General features: G+C 37.0%; 1 long non-coding RNA gene across 3 annotated transcripts in view; it reads left to right on the top strand.

Annotated features, from left to right (window-relative positions):
* LOC140696317 (uncharacterized) overlaps window positions 1–17,293 on the top strand; it is a 74,258-nt gene extending 56,965 nt beyond the window's left edge. For 2 of the 3 annotated variants that reach the window (XR_012072473.1, XR_012072471.1), the window contains exons 2-5: window positions 2,098–2,272; window positions 3,010–3,584; window positions 4,845–5,083; window positions 8,911–9,098. This is a non-coding gene — a long non-coding RNA (uncharacterized lncRNA). Of the gene's footprint in view, window positions 1–2,097; window positions 2,273–3,009; window positions 3,585–4,844; window positions 5,084–8,910; window positions 9,099–17,220 lie in introns of those variants that run through there. The other variant, XR_012072472.1, reaches the window with a different exon arrangement.
* Window positions 17,294–18,594: the final 1,301 nt, after the last annotated feature.

Genomic DNA, 18,594 nt, shown 5'->3' with positions numbered 1-18,594 from the left:
TTTAGATGTTGATCTTAATAAACCACATTTGAACTATAAAGACTGAAGACAATGAAATATAGAAACATACTTTGGTCAAGTTGACATTGTTTAGCCAACTACCATTTACATTCAAGAAAATTCCTATGAAATTCAGCAGTAAACATGGTTGTTTGTTTATAAATACATTAAAAAAAATAGAACCAGTACACTGTTCCCCAGGCTTTATATGCATTTGGCCATTAATCTACTAATCCTTTTCTTTTCAAGCAAAGAGTATGGATTAGGGTTCCCAAAAGATTTGTTGTGCTTAAGTGTATGGGGAGGTAGTCACATGTATATTTATATACACAGAAAACTGAAGCAAGTAAAATATAATCATTGAAATACACGGGAATAATTATCGACATTAGTTACAGAGAAAAATAACTTACTGGAGGAGAAAGTTCAGTAAGTGAAATGTATTGTTCTCCTAACCTTGTTGACATTAATTTCCTGTGTTATGTAACAATTGTTGCTGAAACAGTGATGAGATTGCTTAGTGGCCGTAAGTAGTGTTCTTTCAGAGGCCATTCCGCAGCTCTTTGCAATTCTTCACACAGTAACAGAGGCACTGCGGGTTCTAAGTGTGCAGATCTTAATTATTCTCTTTGGTCTGGATTTTAGAGGACTTTATTTCTGTGCAGACTCTCCTCTTAGACTCTGTGATGCTCACAAGAGTTCTGCCACCTGGATAACAAAATAGCAAAAAATTCTACCAAGACACACACATAGGGTGTTTGCAGAGATGTTCCATCCATAAACTCAATCTCAGATCACGAGAAACAGGAACGTCTTTTATTTACATAACGCTCAGGAATGTGTGAATCACAGAGTACGGCACGAGCCTATAAGCTTAATTGTTTTATATGAGTCCGTTCAGTAATCCCATAGGTCTTAATCACTATTTTAATAAATTTGTAGCAGGACACAACCAACGGCAGTCTTATTTTACAACAATAGGTGTAAAATAAATGAGAATATTTCCACATGCTAATAGTCAGAACCCAATACATTTAAAAAAAAAATTAAGTGCTTGTCAGGCGGTAGTGTGCTTTGAGCCAGTTAATCTTGACAGTAGATTCAAGTTCCTGAGTTTGTTTGAAAAGATGCTTTAATTAAAAAAAAAAAATCTCCTAGTCACTCTTTCAGAGACATGGAGACATACAGCTTGCCAGGTCAGCTGCAGTGCTGGGGAAAGGAAAAAAAACGATTCAAGTTTTAATGGGAACAAACCATTAACCCTATTTGGAGCAGGTCTAATCTGAACCATGGGTCGAACGAACACTTTCTACCTGGAACAAGGAGAAAAATCATCATATGTTTTCTCTCCTGAGCCTCAGACCCAAAGGGAAAAGTAGTTGCAAATAAATCATGTTAAATAGATGTACGGGATTTTAGAACTGTCCAGAGCTTACAGATCATTTAGATGGACCCTCCCACTGCTGATGGAGAAACCAAGGCCCAGAGAGTGGAGGGGCTTCCTTCACGTCGCACCATCAGATAGTTGACGTTCTGCGACTCCAGTCAAAGCATCTCGAATTTCAACTTAGCAGCAGGACTTGGAAGTTACTGAGGGAAGTAGAACCAAATCATGAGGTTGAAATTTCCCAGCTTTTGAATGAAGCTGAAGAAATAGAAAATTATGTGCAGTGGACATTTTAAAACATAAGACAAGAGATAAATTAAAATCATATAATAGTATAATTTCCATGAAGAGCCAGTTAAGGGAGAAAGTGAATAGATACATTAAAGTAGGGTGGAAAATCAACTGGAGAAAGGAAACAGGAGACAGGAATAGAAGGAAGGGAAAAGAAAAGATCAGGTAAGAAATGGGATAAAATGGGGAAAAAAAGAAACAATAAAGGGTAATAAGTTATACAAAAGAGAGCCATCATTATGGTAGGGGAAGAAATTGAGGAAAAAGTGTAGGAAAAAAGTATTTTTCTACTTTCATCCCACCCTGCCACCGCACCACGTTCTGAGTGTTGAGTACAATTACTGTTGATCTTCTAAGTGCCCATCACACATTTAAATGGTACCAAGAGATTTCTAACTACCGTATCCTTCGTTCTGCAGATACTGCTAAGAACTGGCCAGCAACAGCAGGGCCCTTGACAAGAGGAAGGTTCCTTCCCCAGCTTTAAAAGCAGGCACTGGAGTCCTCTCATTCTCAGGACCAGAGAAATTAAAGCCAGGAGTCCCCTCTGGCCAGACGTTCCCCCCTGCTAATTTATATGAATCAGTGAATCTGGTAAATAATTAAATTGCTTTAATACCCTTATCCTTAAAATGTCAGGGATGTAAAAATGATCAACAAATTGTACGTGGATTCAGACTTTCACACTGTCCATGGCTAGAGGAATGCAGGCAAAGTTGAACAAGAGGACAGTTGAATTCTTACTACTCTCCAAGTGCCTTAAAGATAAATACTTAGTCTGTTATTTTGAATCTCTGAAGTTCTTACTCATCAAACGTTTGTTGGTGAAGTTAATTCCAAAAAGTTTATTTTTTCAAAACAGTATATATATAATTTTTCCCAGCACACACCACACCTACAGATACTCAGTTTAGATTAACAAAGTATTTCTCATTCTACTGGTGTTTAATATCCAAGGGGAATATTGTTGAGGAAAGAGGTTTCTGCCTAGTTTATCTTGGAGAAAATGTTAATAGTTCAAGTTGTATTTATTTAATCTCTTTTGGCACCCTTATGGAAACAATGATGAGATTTCTATTCAGCCCGTTGTAGTGGAAATTTTAGTGTCTAATGGTGCTTTTTCGGTATAACTGATGTACCTAAAAAAACTCCAGGGATGTAAAGGGTAACATGAGTCGCAAGAAGAAAAAAATCTACAATATCCCAACAACAGTTTAATTCCAATGCAACAGTGAGATTCTTTGCCTGAAAAAAAAAAAAATCCCATTTTAAACTCATCATTTCAGGGTCATTACTGTGCATTAACCTTTGTTTCCTTCTCATTGCCCAAGTCAGGTGGAAAAAACAGAGAGTGGAATACTGGAAATCAGAGTCCTCCACAAATGGACTTTGCTTGAACCGGGTTTGAATCAGAGTCCTTGTTCTAAAAGCGTCTCTTGTGAGGCCAGCCTTGATCTGCTAGAAGCATGCATACCTAAGGGCATCTTCATTCAACTGGAGCCTTCCTCTTTGTCAGCAAGCTTGGGAGAAACAGCCTGCCGCACCATCCAGCACAGTTATTCATCCACTCAACAGTTGATTTCTGTTTAATTTTATGATCCCAATGAAATGTGTCACTTATCAGAGTTTTAGGCTGGGGCTCTGGCAAGAGTAGAATCAAAACCGTGACCCACATATCGAAAGAGCATGGGTATACATTTTCAAACTCATTCTGAAGGTCACTAATATTCTTACTCTTGTTCTTTGCATTTTCTTTAGCCCTTACTTTGAGTATCTTGTATTTCACACGGCCTCGTAATAATGATAAAAATGCACATAAACCTTCATATGACACCACGTGCCAGACTCTGCTGTAAGATCTGCTTTTGTTATCTCATCGAATCCTCACAACAAGCCTTTTGGGAAGGTAAACTATTAAGTTCATTTCCATGGTCTGAGGGACAGAGAAGAAGTAAGTAACTTGCCAAAGACCATATGACTAGACAAAAGCAGAGACAGGATATGATTTCAGTCACTCCAGCTCCAAAGCTAACGCTCTGAGCCATTGCCCTTTGCTGCCCTATGGTGGGCTATACACGGTGGGGTCTGCCTCTTGTTTCTAAAATGAGATAGAATTCAGATAAATAAATGAATAAGAGCATGACCAGGTCTCTATGTCTTGGTTAGTGAGTTTGAAAACCTGTCCTTCTGCAATCTAGTGTTTCTCCAGGTATGTGTTTAATGCTCATTAGTCAAGTGACAGTTTTGACACTTCCTCACATTTTATGTAAGAAGTGGTTGCATAGAAAACACAATTTTCATTCAAATTCCACAGCTCATTTTGAAATCACTTTAATCCTTTATTTGGTTGTGGCTTTTCCATAGCGGAGGGTCTTACCCTTAATCCTTGAGTCTTGGTGTTGCTGTCTGTCCTCAAGAGTCTCCTTCTAGATGCCCGATGAGTTCCAACTTAGGACACACTCGTTTCCTTTGTGCATCCCCTTCACATACATACTGGGTGGTTGGCTTGGCACACTGTCCTCAATGCACTTCCCCTCAAATTAACTCATTGATATTAGCATGTGCAAAGTCATTTAAACATTTAGATTCTAATATCCTCAGTGAAGATGAGCTTCCGGCAATTGAAAAGTGGGGATTTCTCTGGTTCCTAAAAAACTCCAACTAGAAGAGGAAAATATGCTCCTTTTCTAAGTTGTCTCTTTACCAACATCTTTACTGACCATGTTGACAATAATTTACTGACCATGTTGACAATAATTTAGACAATTTATTATTTTCCCATTTCCTGTCATCACAAGCTGAATTATAGCTAGGAAGTTTCAGGTACTTCAGTAATTATTGGCAATGATGGAGGTGAAAAAAATAGATCTTTACCCAAAGGAGGACATAATTTACGGAGGAACAGAGCAGATGTTTCTGGTCAAATGTGGCAAGTTTTATAGGTGTCTGGAAGTTATTAAGTTTCTACAGAAGAGATATTTGAAAGCATCATTTTTAGATAAATCAATGAATAATTCAAATATGCATAGATGGCATAAGATGCACTTTATCTAGATGAAAATATTACTGGCCCAGTGCGCCCAGCATATTCTCTCAGATCTGTTCAGAGATCTTACTGCTTCCTCCCTACAGAGAGATCATACACTTTTTCCAATTTTTTTTTCAGAACTATCCAGGTTGGGTAGTTGGCCATCTTTCCTTGTGGTCTGCACCCACATACTTTCAGCAAACGGGCTTCTTTCCTGAAACCGGAGACAGTAAACGTCTGTCACTGAGATACTGACACTTGCCTCTAACTCAAGGACTCAGTGCACCCACTTGCAAGTTATGTCACCATAGTCTTAAAGCAAGGCACTGAACAGTGGGAAAAAAATCAGCCAGTCAACTGTCTGCATCATCTTTGTGGTGAGAAACAATTGGACTGATTTTTCAGATTGATATTTTTGTTTATTTATATTACTATGGTTTCTGCTCATTCAGTTATTGGAATGAGCCAGATGTTTTAGTTAAGTATTGCAGACGTAGTCTTGATTACTTGTGTGAAAGAAAAGCAAAATTTAAGTGGGAAGAAATGGCCAGTAGACATGGCCAGAAGAAAGATAAATACCATCCAATATGGAATATACAAAATACACTCTAAAAATAATAGGTGAACAATCTGTCAAATTTGAATTGATGGATCAATTTCTTTAATAAACACTCATTTTTTTTTACCATGTTTCAAGACCTGCACTACTGAAATAAACAACTGTCCCCCCAAAACTGTGAATTCAATCTCAAAACTCAGGGTGGAAAATCTTCCAAAAATGAAAAAGAAATAAAAACTTTCTTAGAAAGCCAAAATTTGAGAGAATTCATTGCCAGCATACCTACAAGAAAAGTTAAAGAAAATTCTTCAGGAAGAAAGAATATGAGATCAGGTTGAAATTTGGGTCTGTACTGGGAAATGGTTAGTCCTGAATATAAAATAATAGATTAAGTTAATTTTTTTTTGCATTTAATTGTTCTAAATGCAACTGACTGTATAAAGCAAAAGAGGATGTAAGCACTGTGTGTCTGTAGCATGTGTAGTGAATGTTAAAAGGTGTGGCAGTCACAGTGCAAATGATGGAAGCATAAAGACAGGACTGCACTGTTGTGAAGTTTTCTCCTCAGGTCAAGTGGCACAATGTTATTTGAAGGGAGACTTAGATTATTTTAAAATCAGTATTCTAGGACAATACAAACAAGAAACGTTTAAAAGAAACATAGGTGATATATCCATAGAAGAGAAAAAAAAGGTATTCTGGAAGACATTCAAGAGAAGGATGGGAGAAAACAAGAGGCTGAACAGATGTAGGAAACAGGAAACAGCTAGCAAGCTGGAAGAACATAACTCATTTATATTAATATTCACATAAAATATGACTGGTGTAGACTCACCGAATTAGAGACAGGTGCTGATAGGTGGTATAAAAAGGTAAGAATTGATTATAATCATGTAACACTAACCAAAAGAAGGCTACTTAAGCTATATTATAGCTTATTATTTATAGCTTATTATATAGAGCTTAATTATATTATTTTACCTTATACATCATATAATACTGAAAGATATTAATACTGTATATTACATATTAAATATATATAAATATATAATTTGTATCATAATTATGTATTAATATAATTATAACTATGATTATATACCTTAAGTATATATGCATACAGCTGAATTATATAGAGTTTACTATATTGTATTAATTATAGCTATAATATAGCTACTTAGTTATATTAATATCTGACAAAGTAGACTTAGAATAAGAAAACTTATTTGGGGTAAAGAAAGGCAATTAAATAAGGGGAAATTATATGGTAAGTGTATTATATCTTAATTGAGTTTTTTTTTTTAAGAAAATAATCCTCAACTTTCAGCTTATGTCTAATACAAATTTTTTTTTTCTTTTTGGGTTGACATGAAGTTTTTTAATGTAAAATTTTGAGATTGAGTTTATCCCTAAGTATACTTTTTTTTTAATTGAAGTACAGTCAATTATAAGGTGTCAGTTTCTGGTGCACAGCACAGTGTCCCAGTCATGCATATACATACATATATTTTCATATTTTTTTCATTAAAGGTTATTACAACATATTCAACATAGTTCCCTGTGCTATACAGAAGAAACTTTTTTTAAAATCTATTTTTATATATAGTGGCTAATATTTGTAAATCTCAAACTCCCAAATTTATTCTTTCCCACCCCCTTACCCCAGTAACTATAAGATTGTTTAGTGTGTCTCTGAGTCTGCTTCTGTTTTGTAGATGAGTTCATAGTGTCCTTTTTTTCCCCATTTTTTTTAGATTCCACATATGAGTGATATCATATGGTATTTTTCTTTCTCTTTCTGGCTTACTTCACTTAGAATGACGATCTCTAGGTCCATCCATTTGCTTCAAATGGCATTATTTTATTCTTTTTTATGGATGAGTAGTATTCCACTGTATAAATATACCACAACTTTTTTATCCAGTCATCTGCTGATGGACATTGAGGTTTCTTCCATGTCTTGGCCATTGTATATAGTACAACTAGGATCATTGGGGTGCATGTATCTTTTCGAATTAGAATTCCCTCTGGATATATATCTAGAAGTGGGATTGCTGTATCATACGGTAAGTCTATTTTTAGTTTTTGAGGAATCTTCATACTGATTTCCACAATGGCTGCACCAAACTACACGCCTACCAGCAGTGTAGGAGGTTTTCCTTTTCTCCACAGCCTCTCCAGCATTTATCATTCATGGACTTTTGAATGATGGCCATTCTGACTGGTATGAGGTGATACCTCGTTGTAGTTTTGATTTGCATTTCTCTGATAATTAGTGATATTGAGCATTTTTTCATGTGCCTATTGGCCAATTCATATGTCTTCATTGGAGAATTGCTTGTTTAGGTCCTCTGTCCATTTTTGGATTGGGTTGTTTGTTTTTGTTGTTGTTATTAAGTTGTATGAGCTGTTTATAAATACTGGAAATTAAGCCCTTGTCAGTCGCATCATTTGCAAATACTCTCCCCCATTCTGTAGGTTTGTTGTTTTGTTTTGCTTATGGTGTCATTTGCTGTGCAAAAGCTTGTAAGTTTAATTAGGTCCCATTTGTTTATTTGGCTCTTATTTCTATTGCCTGGTTAAACTGCCCTAGGGAAACATTGCTGAGATGTATGTGAGAAAATGTTTTGCCTATGTTTTCTTCTAGCAGATTTATCATGTCTTGTCTTATATTTAAGTCTTTGAGCCATTTTCAGTTTATTTTTGTGTATGGTGTGAGGGAATGTTATAACTTCATTGACTTTCACGCTGCTGTCCAGTTTTCCCAATACCATTTGCTGAAGAGACTGTCTTTTCTCCATTGTAATACAAAAATGAATTCAAAGTGATTCATGACCTAAAAGTAAAACCTAAAACTAAAATTTTCCAGAAGGAAACAGGGCAAAACTCATGTGATTTTGAATTAACTAAACAGACACAACACCAAAAGTATTATCTTTTCTAAAAATGTATTATCATTTGTAAAAAATGTAAAAGAAACATTTGGTAAATAGAACTTTATTTCAATTAAAAATTTTTTAAAAGCCTTTGCTTAGGGAATATTCATTCATTACTAGTGAAATAGTCGTATCTGAAAAAAAGTTTGGCTTTTTTTTTTAATAGAGTTAAACACATTCATATTATCCAACCCAGAAACCTCTCTTCTAGATTTATACCCAAGAAAAATGAAATATTGTGCTTACATAAAAATCTATACATGAATGTTTATGGCAGCTTTATTAGTAACACCAAAAACTGGAAACAAGCCAGATGTCTTTCAACCCATGAATGCATGAACAATCTGTGATACATCCACACATTATTAACATACTACTCCTGTTAAAGGAACGCACTGTTGATTTGCACAATAACTTAGTTGCTTGTTAAATGTTTCTTTTTGTGAATGAAAGAAAACAAACACAAAAAGATACAGCTTGCATAATTTTATGCAATAAAGCAAAACTAAATGGAAGCAAACAAGTCCGTGGTTGCCAGGGGTTGGAAGGGCAGGGACTGTCCACAGGGGACAGCTTGGGGGAACGTTTGGGGTGATAGAAATATTCAGTACAGAAAGATGTTAGTGGAAGTGCAATTCTATTCATTTGTCTAAATGGTGTAAAGCTGTGGAAAACAAAATGTGAACTTTGTGTTTTTTATTAATCAATCAAGATGACTCTTCAAAAAAAGTCAAGATCCTGGAAGACAAGAGAAGACTGATCAACTATGACAGACTGGAGAGATTAAGGAAACATGACAATTGAATTTAATGTGGGACCTTGGAAAGGATTCTGAAACAGAAAAAGGTCATTAGTGGAAAAACTGGGGAAATCCAAATAAAATGTATAATTTAGATCATAGCATTGTACCAAAGTTAATTTCTAAACTTAGATAAATTTCTCATGATTATGTAAGATATTAACCTAAGGGGAAACTGTATAATAGCTACATAGGAATTGCAAATCTCTGGGTCAAATATGATCTCAAAACAAAACAAAAATAGAAAAAAAAAATCAAAAGCATTACATCAGGGTTAAAGTTTTCTTTCTTTCTTAAATATATTCCTTCTGTAATAACTCATCATATTGCTTAATCCCATTGTGTTCTGTGTTAGGCCAATGAGGTCTCCTCCACACACGTGTGCACATGCACGCACACACACACAAAAGATACCCGTGTTCTAATCCCCAGCTCCTGTGAATCTGCTAGTTTATACAGGAAAGATGACTTTACAGATGTAGGATCTTAAGATGGGGATGTTATGCTATGTTGTCCAAGCAAGCCCAAATTTGTAATCACAAGGGTCCTTGTAGAGGCAAGAGATTTAAGTCGGAGATGACGAGAGAGGACCATGTGATGATGGAAGCAAAATTTGATGGTTTAGTGCTGGCTTTGAGGATGGAGAAAGGGACCAGCAGCCAAGAAAGTTGAGGGATGCAGCTCTGGCATCTCACAAAGACAAGGACACAGATTCTCTCCCAGAGCTTTCAAGGGAGCGTGGTCCTGCTGACACCTTGATCTTGTCCCAGTGAAACCAATTTTGAATGCCTGGCCTCCAGAATTCTAAGAAAGTAAATTTGTGTTGTGTGCCAGTAATTTGGTGGCAATTCTTTATGGCAGTACTAGGAATGAACACATACACATACATTTGAGTCACCAGGTATCCATTTAGGAATGAAGTGAGACAAAAGTTGATATACTGAATTATATTTTATGCAGTAACAACAGGAATGTATTTGATTCCAATTACAACGCCACATGGACATCGTGAGTTTTTTTAGCCTGTGAATGGAAGCTTTTAAATGACGTCGTATTGGAGTGCCTCCCAGTGGACCTCGTTTTCAAGTTTAGTTTGTATCCGATGACTGCTGTATTCTAGGCAGTCACAATGATGTCACATTCTACAGTAACAATGTGGTGGCTTTTTCCTTCATTTTATAGATGAGACTATGGACAGTTAGTTACCTATTGAAGGTCTATAACTAAGTTAATAAGAAACATTAGGTGCAGTTGCTTCTGTATCCATGGACTTGCTCAATTTCATGAACACACTGCAGAGTGACTGAGTGCAAGGTGGAATTGCAGAGGAACAGAAGCTGTGCCCAGGGTCCTTTTCCCAGTAATGCTGGCGTCTCTCCATTTAGTCATGTCTGAAATTCCACCATTACTGTTTCCTTGCAAAGGCTGAAAAAGTTACTTGGCACTTGAAATCTGTATAAACTCACGTCTTCGTAAGAATTAGAAGACTGTCTACTGAGAGCAAGGCCCTAAAAAAATTAGCATTGACTCTGTTCGGGGGAAGGCCCTATAGGAACATCAAATGGGGCAATGGGTGTCCATTAGGCAGGAGAAGATGATGTCATGATATTCAGTGGACAGACCTCCAGCCATTTTTCTTAGGCCTAGTAAGATCCATGTGTTTGGGCAAGATCTTGAAGTTATCAGGTTAGAGCAAGTTTCATGTCTGTCATTTTGTTCAGGACAGTTTCTTCCCCAAACCACATGCTTACCTGAGACCTTTTCTGGGCTGGGCTGTACAAGAAGAGAAAACTCTACCTGGACAGCAATGGCTGTTGTCTTCAGACACTAAAATATTACCAGCCTGTAATTTTATTTTTCATGCAAATGAAAGTGATTCAGATACCATATACTGGTTTAGGGCATCTTGCTTGCTATTTAGGAAAAAAAATAAAATAAATCATTTAACTTAAATAATGCATGATCTTTAATTCAGGGATATCTAAGGGCATTTCCATTGGCATTAGGTAAAATCCAAAAGACATTTATTGGATTAATTGAAAACAATTGCATTAATTTGAAACCCACAGATGAGAATGGATGAAAGGAATCGGAACAGGAAAACATTCAAATTGTTAAATGTGTTTGAACATATTAGTGCTATACAGTGAGAAGCATGCATGTTTTAGCCCCATGTCCTGTATCCTCTGGTTAATAGTTGGCATTTTGATTGATTGAGATACTTACCAAATTGGTGTATGACTGAGATACTTAGTACCTCTTTCTGTTTTTACCCTCTTGTCTGTTAACTAGACAAAATCTGTGTCACAGAGTTGCTGCGAGGATCCAATTAAATGAGACAAAATTGATGAGAAAAAAATAGTGAACTTTATGGGGGGAGAGCAAGAGATAAAAATAATATTTTTGCTATTGCTATCATTTAGAACTTTATTTGAAATATATCATCTATTCCTGCTATGAAATTAGCAGGAGGCAATATGATAGAAAACTTCCCACTAATGGTAAAAACTGATCCAACATTTTCTGATTCAAGTAATGAATTATTATTTCTTCGCTGAATTATACATTTTTAGAATTTCAGACACTCCAGAGTCTAACCTAACCCACTTTCAGTAGTTAGATCATTCAGCCAGAATCAGATTTTGAATTATAAAAATGTACTTACTTTCACGAATGCAATTTTCTGATTTAAAAGCTATACAGTAATTTGCACTAAACTAACAAGGACACTAAGGAAGGGCTCACAGGGAAATTCCTTAAGTCCCTAGACGTGACTGATGCATATTTAGTAGAAAACTGCTCGTGTAAACAGGAGCTTTTAGTTACTTGAAAAAGACAGAGCTAAAAGATAAATAATTTATGTTGTTCTTTATAGCCTTTTAAGATGATGACTTTCTTTGTCAACACTTATTTTTTAAAGCACTTTGGAAACAAAAACTCTATATCCCAATTCCTCTGTTTCTTGCTTAGGGGAATATGAATTTTAAAGTCTTATTGTACACGTAACATCCTTTCCCATGCAATCATAAAAGGCATTTACAAGAGACACGTTCAGTGGCATAAATTATAAACTTTTTATAATAAATATTAGTATGTCTGGAAAATTAAAGTTCATGAAAAGCTGCAGGCCATTTTGAGTAGACATACTTCCATTCTACAGATGAGGAAGTTGCAGCTCATTTTTTTTTCCTAAAAAGAGTTTGAAATGAACAGAAACACACTACTGTATATAAAATAGATAAACAAGGACCTACTGTACACCGCAGGGAATTATATTTAATATCTTGTAACAACATATAGTGGAAAATATTCTGAAAAAATGTATATATGTATATGTGTAACTGAATCACTCTGCTGTGCACCTGAAACTAACATTGTACATCAACTACACTTTAATAAAAAACAAAATTTAAAAAGAAACTAAATAACTAAAATAAAGTGATATAGTCCCATAATTGGCAGAGCCAATTCTTAAACACAGCCCAGTGCCTTCTCACCATATTTTATATTTTTAGCCAAAACCACTGACATGATGTAATTGACTCACCTCTGTGGCTTCAGTTTTCAAGCCTCTTAAAGGCGATGCACCTGTTGTGTGGATCCCTCACCTGGATGGGGATACTTAGGTGACGATTTTGTTCTCAGCATCTTCCATGTGGTTGACCAGCCATGAGAACCAAAATGGTAGCCAGCTCAGACTTCCGTCTTTAGTGCAGAGATATTTCCAAATATATCAGGAACAGGAAAAGATTCAACTTACAGCCAGGAATTTTTCATTAATAAAAAGAAAGTCAGTTCATCTGATTTACTGGGAAATCTTTCCTCACCACGGCAGAAATGTGTTCGTGTCTGGGGTTTCATTACCCAGTGAATCAATTATTGGATATGTAATTCTGGATCTCCAGAATGGAAGGGCTCTTTTGAAAATAAATGACTGAAAAAACAGAGTGCCAGTGCTAATGGCACGGTAAAACTGACAAGCTGAAAATAAGATGTCAGAAATATCAGAAATGGAAGTTCTCATAGCAACATTAACCCTCCGTATAGCACACAATGTCTAAATTGTGAAGGATTTATTAACCTAACCAGCAAGCTAAAAACATCCTCTGAAAAAAAAAAAAGGAGATTAAGAAATTTCTATCCAGTTTCCATGGCCTCACAAGTGCATCTGAATAAAGCATTTGTATTATTGATGATTCTTACTGGTGTTTCAGTTGCATTTATAACAGAAAGAGAATCTGCTTTGATGCTGGGGAAACACGCATCCAGGTTTCTCTCCTTTCTGAACTCTTGGTTTTGATCGTGGTGCTTTCACCTCTTTGCCCCTCAGTTTTATTCTCTCTAAAGTGAGGTAAATATTTCTGTGTTGTAGAGTAAGAAAAAGACTGAGAACAGTAGATAATATGCTCTAAACTGTGGATTATTGTTAATCCCGTTCCCATGGGAAATTCTAAAGCTAAGGCCAAATGTTATGGCGTGATACAAAATGAGAGAATCAAACATATGTGGTCATTAGTCTCACCCAGTAGGCTTCTCATTTCTCATTGTTACTGAATTTATATTTGGATACCTTAATATATTTTCATTCATTTGAACGATTTTAGCCTAGCAGAATTTAAGATGTGCAATGATTTTTGGAAAGATGGTAAAGCCATGTAATACAAATTCTGAAATAATACCATAATCCAACCTCACACAAGGATTGGCAAGAATTAAAACACACTTGTCTGGTGAACCTCTGATTGGCAGCAAGGAGGGAGTGGAGGACGGAGGCAGTGAGACGAGGTTGCTGAGCAAGAGAGCTTGAAGAATTTAGGACCAAGAGCAGAAATTCATCCCCCCCCCCCCCCCCCCCCCCCCCCCCGCCTTGCTGTCTTTATCTGCAAATTGAGAAGGCTTTGGTTAGAATGCATATGAAAGATGTTCTGACTCTAACATCTACCTCATGTTTATTATGGAAAAGCTGCCTTGGCTTTATGATGTAAAAAGCCCAACTAGAGATTTCCAATTCATGCAATCTCCCCCTCCTCCCTTCTCCCTTTCCCTCCTCCTCCCCTCCTCTTCTCCCTCCCCTCTCCTCCTCACCTTTTTTTTTTCCATTCATGGTTGATAGAAAGCCTGCCATCATTTTCTGTTAATCGTCTACCAGAGGATTGATAACACAGTTTCATTAATGCCGTTTTGTTTTTTTCTTTTCTTTTTTTTTACTTAATATCATTTGACTCCTACCGAAACAAAATATCCGTACATAGTAATGTGCAGTGTATTCACCTCTGAACTGTCCCTCATCTGTCTACAGCTGTACTGATTCTGCTGCGGGTCCCTGCTGACAGTCACCGTTCTCACTGCCATACTTAGATTGACCCCAGCATCTCACATTCTAAAGTATGAAATCCTCTTAGGATCTGTGGACTTTTTCTTGTCACATTTATAGCACATCTTATTACTTTATTTATTCATGTGTCACTTCCTTGCCAAAAGGGTTGGAGGCAGAATAAAAGAGAAGTCATAAATAATAAAGCTGTAAAATAGGATTAGATTTTTTTTAAATCAGAAATTGAAAAGGAAAAAAAAAAATGTTGGCCACCACATATTTGTCCATTTTGTGTTCCCTGGCGGCCAAGTAATAAAGGGTTATGTGTTCCATTGTATTTCCCTATCAAAGAGAAGAGACCTGCTAATTTAAAAAGTACTCCATTTTATTCTAGCAGTATATTGAATGGAAATTTCTCATGTGGTCGCTTAGGTAGGAAGTAATGTAGATCATAGTAACATAATTGATAATATCTTTGAGTAAACAAAGCATTTTAAAATGATTGTATTTGTAGAAAAGCATGCCATCACATCATAAGTAACTCACCGAAACAGTAAAATGTCTTATTCATATAGGATTGCTCTTGGGGGAGGGTGTAGCTCAGTGGTACAGCGTGTGCTTAGCAGGCACGAGGTCCTGAGTTCAATCCCCAGTATCTCCACTAAATAAACAAACAAACCCAATGACCACCTCCCCCCCACCTCCAAAAATAAAAACTTCATATTGGAATGCTCTCTTTTAAATTTTTGGCATTTATAAATGTTTACCAAAATAATACATCCATGTTTTTAAATGAAATAACACAAAAGATCTGTCTGCTGCAACCAGCCTTTCCATTTCATTCCCCGGACATGATCTGCTCAAGTGACCTGCTCTGTCTGCTAGTCACTACCACCTCTCCAAATGCTGCTTCTACCCGTTTCTTTTTATTATTAATACCATCTGTGAAGGCTGCCCGTGATGGCGGAGGAGCAGTTAGCTCTGTAATTCACATGCACACACACACACACTTTCACACTTTGCCTCCACCAAGAATACAGTTTGTCTCTAATCTGAAAAAATATATATATTAGTCAACTTTCAGAGCAATTTACCTAAAAGAGAGTTGTCATCACAGGATAAAAAGTGTATTATCCTAGTGGATAAGCTCTGTGGTGACTGGCATTCTTTTGCCATTTTTCACTCTGAATGTCTAGCGTCTAAATGGTTCCAGATCAGTATTCAAGAGGAACTGTTTATTGAAAATAAAAACTACTTACTGAAAATAAATAAATAAAGTGTTTATCGAAAATAAAGAACTGTCAGTAGTAGTCAATAAACGACTGTGGAAAATAGACATTTTCTTTCAGAGCATCTGTTTCTTCAGTTAATAATTGCCTCATGTTTTCCTTTGTAATTTACCATGTATCACTCTTCCTCTTTTTTTTTTTTCTTTTAAGACTCACTTTTTAGTTGATTTTTGTGTTCTGTGGTGAGAGGTAATTAGGTTTATTTATTTTCTTAATGGAGGCCCTGGGGATTGAACCCAGGACCTCGTGCATGCTAGGCAGGCACTCTACCACTGAGCCATACCCTCCCCCTCGCTCTTCCTTTTCTTCTTTTTCCAAAAACACCTTTTGATTATTTTCCTGTTGAAGCTCTGTTTGCCTAGATGATCACACTTACAGACCTTCATCTGACTGCTTCAGGTTAAACTAGCTATTCCCACGCTCACGGGGACAAGTCATAGTGAGTAAAGAAAATACAAACAGTTAAAAACTCGTGAAAATGGCCCCCATACATAAGTGAGTAGAGGCGCTATTTTTAAAACTTCATTCCTTTCAGCATAAGCTCAGCAACATACATTGACTGACGCATGCGATCACTCAGTCACTAAACAGAGATGTTAGAACAGTTGCCATGTGGCAGGCCCTGTGCTTACACGGAGCGTCAAAGATACACCCGCAAGCTGTCTGCAGTCAGGGAAGTGGGACAGACAGCAGAGCAGGCAGGTGCACCGAGAACGTGGTCAGAAGGTCCAGCAGATGTAGGAAAGACAGAAGAATCTAGGGCTGCGTGGTGGAAGGTCATCTTGGAGAGTCTTCGCAGAATTTAACACATCTGAGCAAGTTCATAAAGGACAAGTGAGCAAGTTGGAAAATAGAAGCGCCGTGTCAAAGCACATACTCACGAAGTTTGAAAATTCTGACGCACAGCAAGGATGGATGGTGCAGAGGCTCAGAGCACAGTTTATGAAGCAGCCAGGCCAGATAATAAGGACCCTGTAGGCCAGGTACCACAATGTGTGGCCTTTGATGTCATTTAAGGAAAAGATCTGGATCTGAAGAAGGTAATTTTGACAGCTCTATGTTGGATGGACTGGAGATTGAAAGACCGAAGACAGAGAGACCATTTAGGAAGCCATTTTACTAGGCTAGGAGAGGGCTTTGAAGCCATGAACTTGGAAATTGTCAGTGGGGTTATAGAGAAGTGGGTGGAACTCAGAGGTCAGTAGGAGGTGGGAAGAAAAAGGATGTATATCTGAGGAAAGATCAGTTCAAAAGTCACACATTTGATGAGGCTTGTCTTGATACCAGAACTGAAAAGTTCTTCACCGAGTCAATATAGAGTTTTTGGAATTCAGACACAGTTCATCACAGGAAATTGCCGTATTTAGAAGGGAGGGTATAGCTCAGCGGGAGAGCATGTGCTTAGCACGCACGAGGTCCTGGTTGATTCCCAGTATCAATCAAAATACCTTATTGCCCCCCTGCAAAAAAAGAAACTGTCACATCTTGGTTTTTTTTTTATTTTGGTGAACAAATACATTATTCACTTCTTAACATATATATGTATATATAATATATATAAATACATTTTATATACATATATGTATTTAGCAATCCTTCAGCTATTCATTCTTTTTATAGGAAAAACATGCTGCAACTGAAGCAGTTCAGGACATCCTAGAGACAGAGCACCAGGGTAACAGCTCAAAGAGGGGAGAGGTCCGTGGAGGTCAAGCTTCATGTTTCAGGCTCATCGCTTTCTTTGACATTTCAAACATGTCAGACCACATGGATTTCCAAAACCAAACTTAAAATGCAAAATGGTCATGAGTATTTCTTCGGCGATAATGACTGGTGTCTAGTAAGCCCACACGCTAGCAGAAAACAGAGTAAACACATCTCTCCAATATATCATTTAAAGGAGAGCAAATGGACCAGAATTAACAGTAAAAGAATCAGAAGCTAACAAGAAAAGTCGCCCTAAGACATGTAGTTTATGTTTCTGCTTTGCTATTTGTCCTCTGTTTTGAACGTTAGACAAGACATGTGACATGATACGGATGTGTGTCTCCATGTGTGCCAAATCTGACTTGGTGAAATTTTAAATTTTCTTATTTTCACAAAATTACCACCACAGAAGAATCTCATGTCAGTTAGTTTCATGATAAAAAATAGTTATGAACCAATAAAATCCCTGCATCTACATGTGAACTTAAAATATTTAATGATGGAAGGGATGACGTCAGAAAGAAGTGGCTGGGAGGCTGAAAAAGTAGGTTACATGCTCCACTCAGGGCAGCTTTTCATCCCTATTATTCAGTCTATTAATATTAATGGATTCTGGGAGAGAAAGTTAGGGACCTGCTCTCCCATCTTGCTGTGCGGGAACTGAATATTGCATGATCTAAAATAAATGGACTGTTACTGATGCCATTTCGTCTCAGACGAAGCTATGGCACAGAGCAATCCCTTATCCTGACTCTTTTTTTCGGTTGGAGTCTAGGCAAAAAAAGTAGCTTCAAAAAAAAAAAAAGTAAATAAACAGTCCTAGCTTGCAAGAGCTGATAGGCATGAATTCCATTAGGGTGAGCGCCCTGGTCTCTATCCATAAGCAAGGCTGCTCTCTTCTGACTTGGCCAAGTGCAGACCTGTCTGTCGGCAGTGTAATTTGAACATGATTTAAGAGTAAGAAGAGTTATTACAGATTTTTTTTCCCACCACAGAGATGTTTGCTATGTCCAAGGAAAATTAAGCGTGGAATTAAAATGGACTGGCTGGTTTCATTAGCTGTAAAGTTCCCATTTTTCATTAAGTGCTGTGAGGCTGAGTGATTTCTTAAGAAGCTTTTTAGTGCAGAGGATATTAAAGATAATAAAGGCAGGTGGCTCCACCACCCAGGAGGGGCCGTTATTCTAAGGGGTGCAAATTCATTGGCATTTTAGGACCGTGTAGTTCAGAGTTGGGGAGGCTTGGACATACCCCGACTTCTGGTATTTTCTATAGAATTTTGAGGAA

The sequence above is a fragment of the Vicugna pacos genome, chromosome 5 (assembly GCF_048564905.1).
Source record: "Vicugna pacos chromosome 5, VicPac4, whole genome shotgun sequence".
NCBI classification, from domain to species: Eukaryota; Metazoa; Chordata; class Mammalia; order Artiodactyla; family Camelidae; genus Vicugna; species Vicugna pacos.
The sequence above is the reverse complement of the archived record's forward strand: the minus strand, read 5'-3'. Positions and strand labels throughout refer to the sequence as shown.